Raw genomic sequence first — 8,874 nt, 5'->3', positions numbered from 1 at the left:
AGTGTTTTTTCCTGGTCCTCAAGTTCTCTTCTTCCTAAAGAACCCAAACTTAAGATGTCTTGCAGCATTTTCTCCTTTATTAGGAAACTCCAAACTATACCAAGAAAAATTTTCTTCCAACACTCCTTACTTGAAGTCAGAAATTGCATTTTAAAAATAATTCTCCTCTGCTTTAATAAATTGGCTAAAAAGGTTAAATGGATTTTCTTTCTATGCTTGCAGTGAGAGAAGCATTTATCTCTCACCCCAAGTGAATGTCCTATGTAATTGGATGTGAAGTAATTCCAAAGTTGCATCAAAATCTTTTCAGAGTGTAACTATGACAATCAGACTTCTTTTTCAAAAACCACTTCAGTGCAAACTCTTCATCATCCCACTGTCCATTCAGTACAATTTCATCTCATGAAGTCAGTTTAGCTTTTCAAGAAGTTTAGGGGTAGAAGGGGAAAACATTATGCATTCACAATAGCTGATTCTCCCACACACCCATTCTCCTCTGAGTGGTAACAGGCAATCCACTCATCCTTATCACCATCTCACAATGCTGATTGTTAAAGGCTCTGCCTTACATATCAGAAGAGATAGATATAGTGGCCTGCAATGCAGGAGAGCCAGGCTCGATCTCTGGGTCAGGAAGATCCCCTAGAGAAGGGAAAGGCTACCTACTCCAGTATTCTGGCCTGGAGAATTTCTATAGTCCATCGGGTCACAATTTGTATAGTCCATAGGACACGACTGAGCAACTTTCACTTTATGGGCTTCCCTTGTTGCTCAGTTGGTAAAGAATCTGCCTGCAACTGAACCAGGAAGAAAGAGAAATTATGAACAACCCAATTACAAGCACTGAAATTGAAGCTGTAATCAAAAATCTCCCCAAAATCAAAAGCCCAGGACCAGATGGCTTCACAGGAGAATTCTAGCAAACATTTAGAGAAAAGCTAATGCCTATCCTTCTAAAACTCTTTCAAAAAATTGCAGAGGAAAGAATACTTCCAAACTCATTCTAGGAGGCCACCATCACCCTGATACCAAAACCAGACAAAGACAACACACAAAAAAAGAAAACTACAGGCCAATATCACTATGTTCATCACTATGATGAACATAGATGAAAAAATCCTCAATAAAATTTTAGCTAACAGAATTCAGCAACACATTACAAAGCTCATACACCATGATCAATGAGTTCATTCCAGGAATGCAAGCATTCTTCAATATATGAAAATCAATCAATGTGTTACACCATATTAACAAATTGAAAGATAAAAACCATATGATAATCTCAATAGATGCAGAAAAAGCCTTTGACAAAATTCAGTACCCATTTATAATTAAAACTCTTCAGAAAATGGGCATAGAAAGAACCAACCTCAACACAGTAGAGGCCATATATGATAAGCCTACAGCAAACATTATTCTCAATGGTGAAAAACTGAAAGCATTCCCCCTAAGATCAGGAATAAGACAAGGGTGTCCACTTTCACCACTATTATTCAACATAGTTCTGGAAGTCCTACCTACAGCAATCAGAGAAGAAAAAGAAATAAAAGGAATCCAGATTGGAAAAGAAGAAGTAAAGCTCTCACTGTTTGCAAATGACATGATACTGTACATAGAAAACCCTAAAGATAGTATCAGAAAATTACTAGAGCTAATCAGTGAATTTAGCAAAGTTGCAGGATACAAAATCAATACACAGAAATTACTTGCATTTCTATATACTAACAATGAAAAATCAGAAAGAGAAATTAAGGAATCAATCCCATTCACCATTGAAATAAAAAGAATTAAATATCTAGGAATAAACTTACCCAAGGAGACAAAAGAACTATACACAGAAAATTATAAGACACTGATGGAAGAAATGAAAGATGGCATAAACAGATGGAGAGATATTTCATGTTCCTGGGTAGAAAGAATCAATATTGTGAAAATGACTATATTACCAAATGCAATCTACAGATTCAATCTGTGTCACATTACCAATGACATTTTTCACAGAACTAGAACAACTAGAACAAAAAATTTCACAATTGAAATTGAATGAAATTCAAGCAAAATGAATTTCACAATTCATATGGAAATACCCCAAATAGCCAAAGCAGTCTTGAGAAAGAAGAATGGAGCTGAAGGAATCAACCTTCCTGACTTCAGATTATACTACAAAGCTACACTCATCAAGACAGTATGGCACTGGCACAAAAACAGAAATATAGACCAATGGAACAAGATAGAAAGCCCAGAAATAAACCCATGCACCTACAGGTACCTTATTTTTGACAAAGGAGACAAGAATATACAATGGGGTAAGGACAGCCTCTTCAATAAATGGTGCTGGGAAAACTGGACAGCTACATGTAAAAAAATGAAATTAAAACACTTCCTAGCACCATACACAAAGATAAACTGAAAATGGATTAAAGACTTGAATATAAGACCAAAAACTATAAAACTCTTAGAGGAAAACATAGGCAGAACATTCAATGACATAAATCAAAGCAAGATCCTCTATGACTCACCTCATAGAGTAAAGGAAATATAAGCAAAAGTAAACAAATGGGACCTGATTAAACTTAAAAGCTTCTGCACAGCAAAGGAAACTATAAGCAAGGTGAAAAGAACCCTCAGAATGGGAGAAAATAATGGCAAGTGAAACAACTGACAAAGGATTAATTTCCAAAATATGCAAGCAGCTCATACAACTCAATGCCAAAAAACAAACAACCCAATCAAAAAGTGGGGAAAAGACCTAAACAGGCATTTCTCCAAAGAAAACATACGGATGGCTAACAAACACATGAAAAGATGCTCAACATCGCTCATTATTAGAGAAATACAAATCAAAAACACACTGAGATATCACCTCACACTGGTCAGAATCAACATCATCAAAAAATCTACAAACAATACATGCTGGAGAAGGTGTGGGAAAAGGGAAGGCTCTTGCACTGTTGGTGGGAATGTAAATTGATACAGCCACTATGGAAGACAGTATGGAGATTCCTTAAAAAAACTAGGAATAAAACCACCATATGACCCAGCATTCTCACTCCTAGACACATACCCTGAGGAAAGCAAAATTGAAAAAGACACATGTATCCCATTGTTCATTGCAGCACTATTTACAATAGCTAGAACATGGAAGCAACCTAGATGCCCATTGACAGATGAATGGATAAAGAAGTTGTGGTACATATACACAATGGAAAATTACTCAGCCATAAAAAGGAATACATTTGAGTCAGTTCTGATGAGGTGGCTGAACCTAGAACCTATTATACAGAGTGAAGTGAGTCAGAAAGAAAAAGATAAATATCGTATTCTAACATACATATACAGAATCTAGAAGAATGGTACTGAAGAATTTATTTACAGGGCAGCAATGGAGAAACAGACATAGAGAATAGATTTATGGACATGGGGAGAGGGGAGCAGAGGGTGAGATGTATGGAAAGAGTAACATAGAAACTTATATTACCATATGTAAAATAGAAAGCCAACAGGAATTTGCTGTGGGGCTCAAGAAACTCAAAGAGGGGCTCTGTATCAACCTAGATGAGTGGGCTGGGGAGGGAGATGGGAGGGAGTTCAAAAGGGAGGTGATATATGTATACCTATGGCTGATTCATGTTGAGGTTTGACAGAAAACAACAAAATTCTGTAAAGCAGTTATTCTTCATTGGAAAAAAAAAGAAGAAGAAGAAGAAGAATCTGCCTGCAATGCAGGAGACCTGGGTTCAATTCTCAGGTCGGGAAAATCCCCTGGAGAAGGAAATGTCAACCCACTCCAGTGTCCTTGTCTGGAGAATCCCGTGAAGAGAGGAGCCTGGCGGGTTACAGTCTATGGGGTCGCAAGAGTTGGACATGGCTGAATGGCTAAGCTCAGCGCAGCACCTGTGTTAGAGGCTTTGCAGAATCCACTCTGTGGTCCGCGTGTGGTGCCGCAGTCACGAGGGCTGTTTATTTCTATTAATTCAGTGATTTTGAGATCTCAATAAAACTTTAGGGGCTCAGAAATCATTTTGTTCAAAGCTCTCCTTTGGTAATTTGAGGAGTTGAGGGGATTTGCTCAACTAGTCCCAGAGCAGAGCTGAGATTAAAAGCCAGGTTCCCTAATTCCTCACCCCACATCCTTCATCTTTCACAACTTTATACATTTATATATACAAAGGCTTCCCTCCTTGGTTTTGTGGCAGAAGCAGCATACTATGCTCCCTGCGGTTTTCCTTAAAAAAAGTCAGTAAAACTGAAAACTCCCCAAGGGCAGGAGAGTTTGACTCTTGAAAGCATTGGTATATCTCTAGCTCTAAAAAATGCCTGACACATAGTAGGGCCAAATAAATATTGATGGTAAGTTTTATGTGTGTTTCCCACAGTCTTAGTAAAGGTGATTTCACAATCAGAATTCTGACACTGGGATAAAGATGACTTTACTGCCTCTATCTTCAAGGATATACATGTATATATTTATGCATGTATTCATTTAAATCTGTACCCTGGAGTGGTAATCTCAATGCTGGGTGGAAAATAGAATCAACTGGAAAGGTTTTGTTTGTTGTTTTTTTTTTTTCTTTTTCAAGACAATACCTGGATATTAAAGTTTATATTCAGATTTCATTCACCTGGGTTGAGACCAGGGCATCAGCATCTTTTAAAAGATGTTCAGACGATTCTAAGATGCACCCAGCCTTGGAACCACCACCCAAGGAAAGGGCACTTGTGATATGCCCTAACTGGGAAATTACAGTTGTCATGGTTGGTCAGCATTTGAAAAATGCTAATAAGATGCTCACACTCCAGAGGAGATTACCTAAGCACTTTATCTTTACCCCTAATTAGTATTAGAAGATTATTTGTTATTTAGCATTAAAATGTTCCTAATTATTTGTCATTGAAAGGAGATTTGAGATATGTGATTTGGCTAGGAAAGACTATAAACTCCTACCAGGTGTTAGCCAAATACTTAGCCTCACTATGTGTCAGGCACTTTGTTATGTATGCTCTGTGGCATCCTAGACCTATATATTCAGTACTAGGAATTGATCAGATCTTGTCTTGGGTCATACATGGAAGGTTCTGTCATCTGATTAGGCTAGCAAGTTAACTAAAGTCTACTGCTAGAATGACTTCATTTGCCAGGTACTGTCTTAGAGTGTAAATGGGTAGGGGCCACTTTCAGAAAGTTTACAGAACAGTCGTGTGGCTGTGTATACCTGTTGGCTGACACAAATCCATAAGTGGGGCAGAATTTGGCTACAGACATAATTTATAGCAAGGCACCTGCTGCTGTAAGGTATGGGGAAGAGACCTACTGCTGCTGCTAAGTCGCTTCAGTCGTGTCCGACCCTGTGCGACCCCATAGACAGCAGCCCACCAGGCTCCCCCATCCCTGGGATTCTCCAGGCAAGAATACTGGAGTGGGTTGCCATTTCCTTCTCCAATGCATGAAAGTGAAAAGTGAAAGTGAAGTTGCTCAGTCGTGTCTGACTCCTAGCCACTCCATGGGCTGCAGCCCACCAGGCTCACCTGCCCATGGGATTGTCCAGGCAAGAGTACTGGAGTGGGGTGCCATTGCCTTCTCCTATAGCCTTCACCCATCTCTACCAAAGGAAACTGCTGATATTTGCAAAAAGGCAGCTTGAAACTGGGTTGCTTACAACCCAGTGTGCATGCAATTTTTATTCAGAGCTCTGGATACAGGAGGACCTTGGTCTTGAGTCTATCCTCTGAGAGGAGAGGAAGGCAGATGCCTTCTGCTCAAAATGTTCCCAGTACTGCTCAAAATGTTCCCAGCATGTGTGGCTTTTCAAATACAGGTGATTTCATCCCTGGTTGGCAGGGAAGGGAAGGAACCTTGAAACTTGTTTGCTTCAATTCTATGACCTCCCTCTGGTATTTTTGAGTGTGTAATTGAACCTAGGCTTGGCTGGAGGGATACTTGGATTCCTAGTAGGGCCAAGTCAGCCATTTCTCAGAGCCAAGAGAGGTGAGGAGCAGCTGGGACTGGGAAGGCAATTAGGAGGGATGGGAAAATGAGCAGTTACAAGCGCAACAGCAGAACAAGGTGGCTTCCAGTCAGAGTCTGGCGACAGTCCTCAGAGTCCTTCCTGTTTGTATCAAGGTGGGTGTTCCGAGGGCAAGGAGTGTTAATAACCATACCATTTTGTGTGCTATAAAATACCCTGGATTGTAGCAAATAAGAGACCATTTTGGAAAACAGTCTAAATGTCCATAAATAGGACAGTGGTTAAATAAGCAAGGGTATGTCCACACACGGAAATCCACGTGGTGGTTTAAGATAATGAGACAGACTCATCCGTGCTGGTAGAAGATAATCTTTAAGACACATGATCAAGAGAAACACATCAAGTACCAAATCAGCACTCAGCAAGATTACAATTAAGCAACCTTCTCTCTGCATTGTTTTAATTTTAACAACATATTTGTATGTTACTTACATAGTCAAGAAAACATAGTAAAAATAAAAAGTCTGAGTAGATAAGTGTAAAATGTCCTAAAATTTGGCAAGACAAAATTGTCCTTGGAGCTGAGCTATACGGCACATGAACCCTGGTGGTGCTGGGGCATGTCTCTCACACCCTGGGTGACAATAATAAACGCTTTAGACTCCACTTCTCTGCCCCTCGCTTTCCTTACCTGTAAATAGGATTATATTTCTGGTTGCATTGAAACGCACAAATCTTGAGAGGAAGGAGAAAAGGCTCTTGAGATGACTCTGGCCAATCTCAGGGACCATTTCCCTGCTCATTCTGGTTGACACTGGGTTGCTAAATCATTCTAGAACCAATTTGTCTTAATTCGTCTTGATAAGGAAAGGTTATGCTTAGTTTGAGGTTGTGATCAAGTCAAATGTACAAATTTCAGAACTTACTCCACTAGGGGAACTTTTATGGAAAGGAAGCTCCTTAAAAGCAAGTAACAGAAAACTCTCCTCCAGTTGTGAAGTTTGGTTCTCAATTTTGATGAATAGGAATGATTTGAAAATACAGTTTCATCTGATCCATTGTTAGGGGGCTATGTGTATCTAGAAGCTCTTTTGAAAAGCAAAATCTTCTCATGTTTTACGATAACCAGTGGGATCAACACCGGAAGCGGCGAGTGGAGAGGCAGGTAGAATTTACTCACCTGATGATACCCAGGGATCTGGCCGGCAGGCTCCTTTCTCTAAGTTCTGCCCATCCCATCAAGCCTTCCTCAAGTGTCATCCTCTGCAGTTTTCTTTGGACCTATTGGACTCTCCTGCGTAAAACCAGCCAGGTTTGAGGGGATAATTAAATGACCAGAGGAAGAAATAGGCTTGGTGTACCATCCCACCCACTTTCACTTGCTTTTTTTTTTTTTGAGGTGTCCTGAACATGGAAGGACCTTTTAATAGGTCTTGGTTGGGCCCTGAGTGGGTCTAGGACTGAACTACTCTGAAAATGTGCTCTGGCCTCAATGATTCTCTGCTTCTGATGGATGGAACCCAAACTCTTCAACCTAGCATCCAGCAACCAGCTGTGTGTCTGTAGCCAGTGACTTGTCACGATTCTGTGCCTCCATGCCCTCTCTGTAGAATGAAAGCACTGGCCTTGCTTGAACTTTGAGGGCATTACCAGCTCTGGGATTCAATATCCAAGATGCTTCAACAACCGGTGATCCTTCCCTCAAGGAGATCTCCTAAGGCTCCCCGCAGTTTGGGTCAGGCCTGGAACAAAGAGACTAAGATAAGAAACGGTAGGAAAAGTTTAATGGCTGCTTCTTATTTAAAGAAACCAGTGAAAATGGTCATAGCTGTCTCCACCTCAAAGAAAACACCGGGAAATTTCGTTTTAGTAAAACCCCCTTTAGGATAGAACATTAAGAGACTAGAACAGATACCCGGGTAATTGGGAGGATCCCTCTTTGTCAGCACTTTGGTTGGGGGACAGGTGGAGGGTGTCAATGTGTCATTCTGAAAATTTCAGCAAAACCACCCCCAGGCTGATCAGAGGAAAGAGAGATTGGCAGCCATGTGTGCTGAGTGGGGTACGTTTGAGGGAGTGATGGACACAGAAGGTCAACAGAACATCTAATGAACACACTTCTCCATTCACACTCTCTTTCTCTCACTCTCCCCTCCTTTCTTTTACTGAAAAAAAAATAAAAAAAAAAACATTTTAAAATGGCTTTGGAGATAGTAATTCTAGTTTCTCCTTGGACCATAAAGAGACAGTAAACATTTTTACATAATTTAACACTTCAGAGATAAGAAACCAGGATCAGAGGTCTTTTTTCACTCCAACCCAAACAAAGCTCTTTGTTCCTCTGGCAACCTGTCTCAAACCTTCATCAGAATTACCCGAGTGCTTTGAAAAACACAGACTCCTAGGACTCAGCCATAAATTGACACAGAACGCCCCAGAGTGGGGCCCAGGGACCTGCTGTTTTCACCAGCTCCGGCAGGTGTCTTTTCTCCACAGCATCTGAGAACTGTGGCTCAATGACCTGATCAAGGTCATACTGATATGATCAAGGCCTCATATAATCTATCTCAGGACATTTTGAAACTTTTTTGAATAAAAAGTGTTCCAGTAAGTATGCTGTTTTAGAAGACAGTAAGCATGTCATGTGCTAATTATGGCCTGTGACACCGTAAAATAAAAGTGTATTACTGAATGCTTTCAATTTCTTATAATGATGGTAAGGTGGCCTGTCATGGGGCCTTTTTAGCCCTCGACATCACTCCAGAGGATTCCAAACAGATATAGACAAGGGCCATTAGGACCTGGGTCCTTTCCTCTCGGGCTGTTTAGCCATGGGAATAGGATGTCCTAAAGCAACACTTCCCCCAAGTGACGTGTTGATAAGTCTGGTTATCAGAAAGATATTACT

General features: G+C 40.4%; 1 long non-coding RNA gene across 2 annotated transcripts; it reads right to left on the bottom strand.

The window, feature by feature from the left end:
- Positions 1-6,341: 6,341 nt before the first annotated feature.
- LOC129636924 (uncharacterized) lies at positions 6,342-8,445 on the bottom strand. Of its 2 annotated transcripts, XR_008707217.1 has the most exons (4): positions 8,342-8,445; positions 7,617-7,708; positions 7,147-7,260; positions 6,342-6,657 (listed from the first exon to the last, which is right to left on the bottom strand). It is a non-coding gene; the product is annotated as an uncharacterized LOC129636924 (long non-coding RNA). The 2 variants fall into 2 exon arrangements; XR_008707216.1 differs by lacking the exon at positions 6,342-6,657 and having other exon boundaries at positions 6,884-7,260.
- Between the last annotated feature and the right edge of the window lie 429 nt (positions 8,446-8,874).

Source organism: Bubalus kerabau, chromosome 22 (assembly GCF_029407905.1).
Source record: "Bubalus kerabau isolate K-KA32 ecotype Philippines breed swamp buffalo chromosome 22, PCC_UOA_SB_1v2, whole genome shotgun sequence".
In the NCBI taxonomy this organism is placed as follows: Eukaryota; Metazoa; Chordata; class Mammalia; order Artiodactyla; family Bovidae; genus Bubalus; species Bubalus kerabau.
The sequence above is the reverse complement of the archived record's forward strand: the minus strand, read 5'-3'. Positions and strand labels throughout refer to the sequence as shown.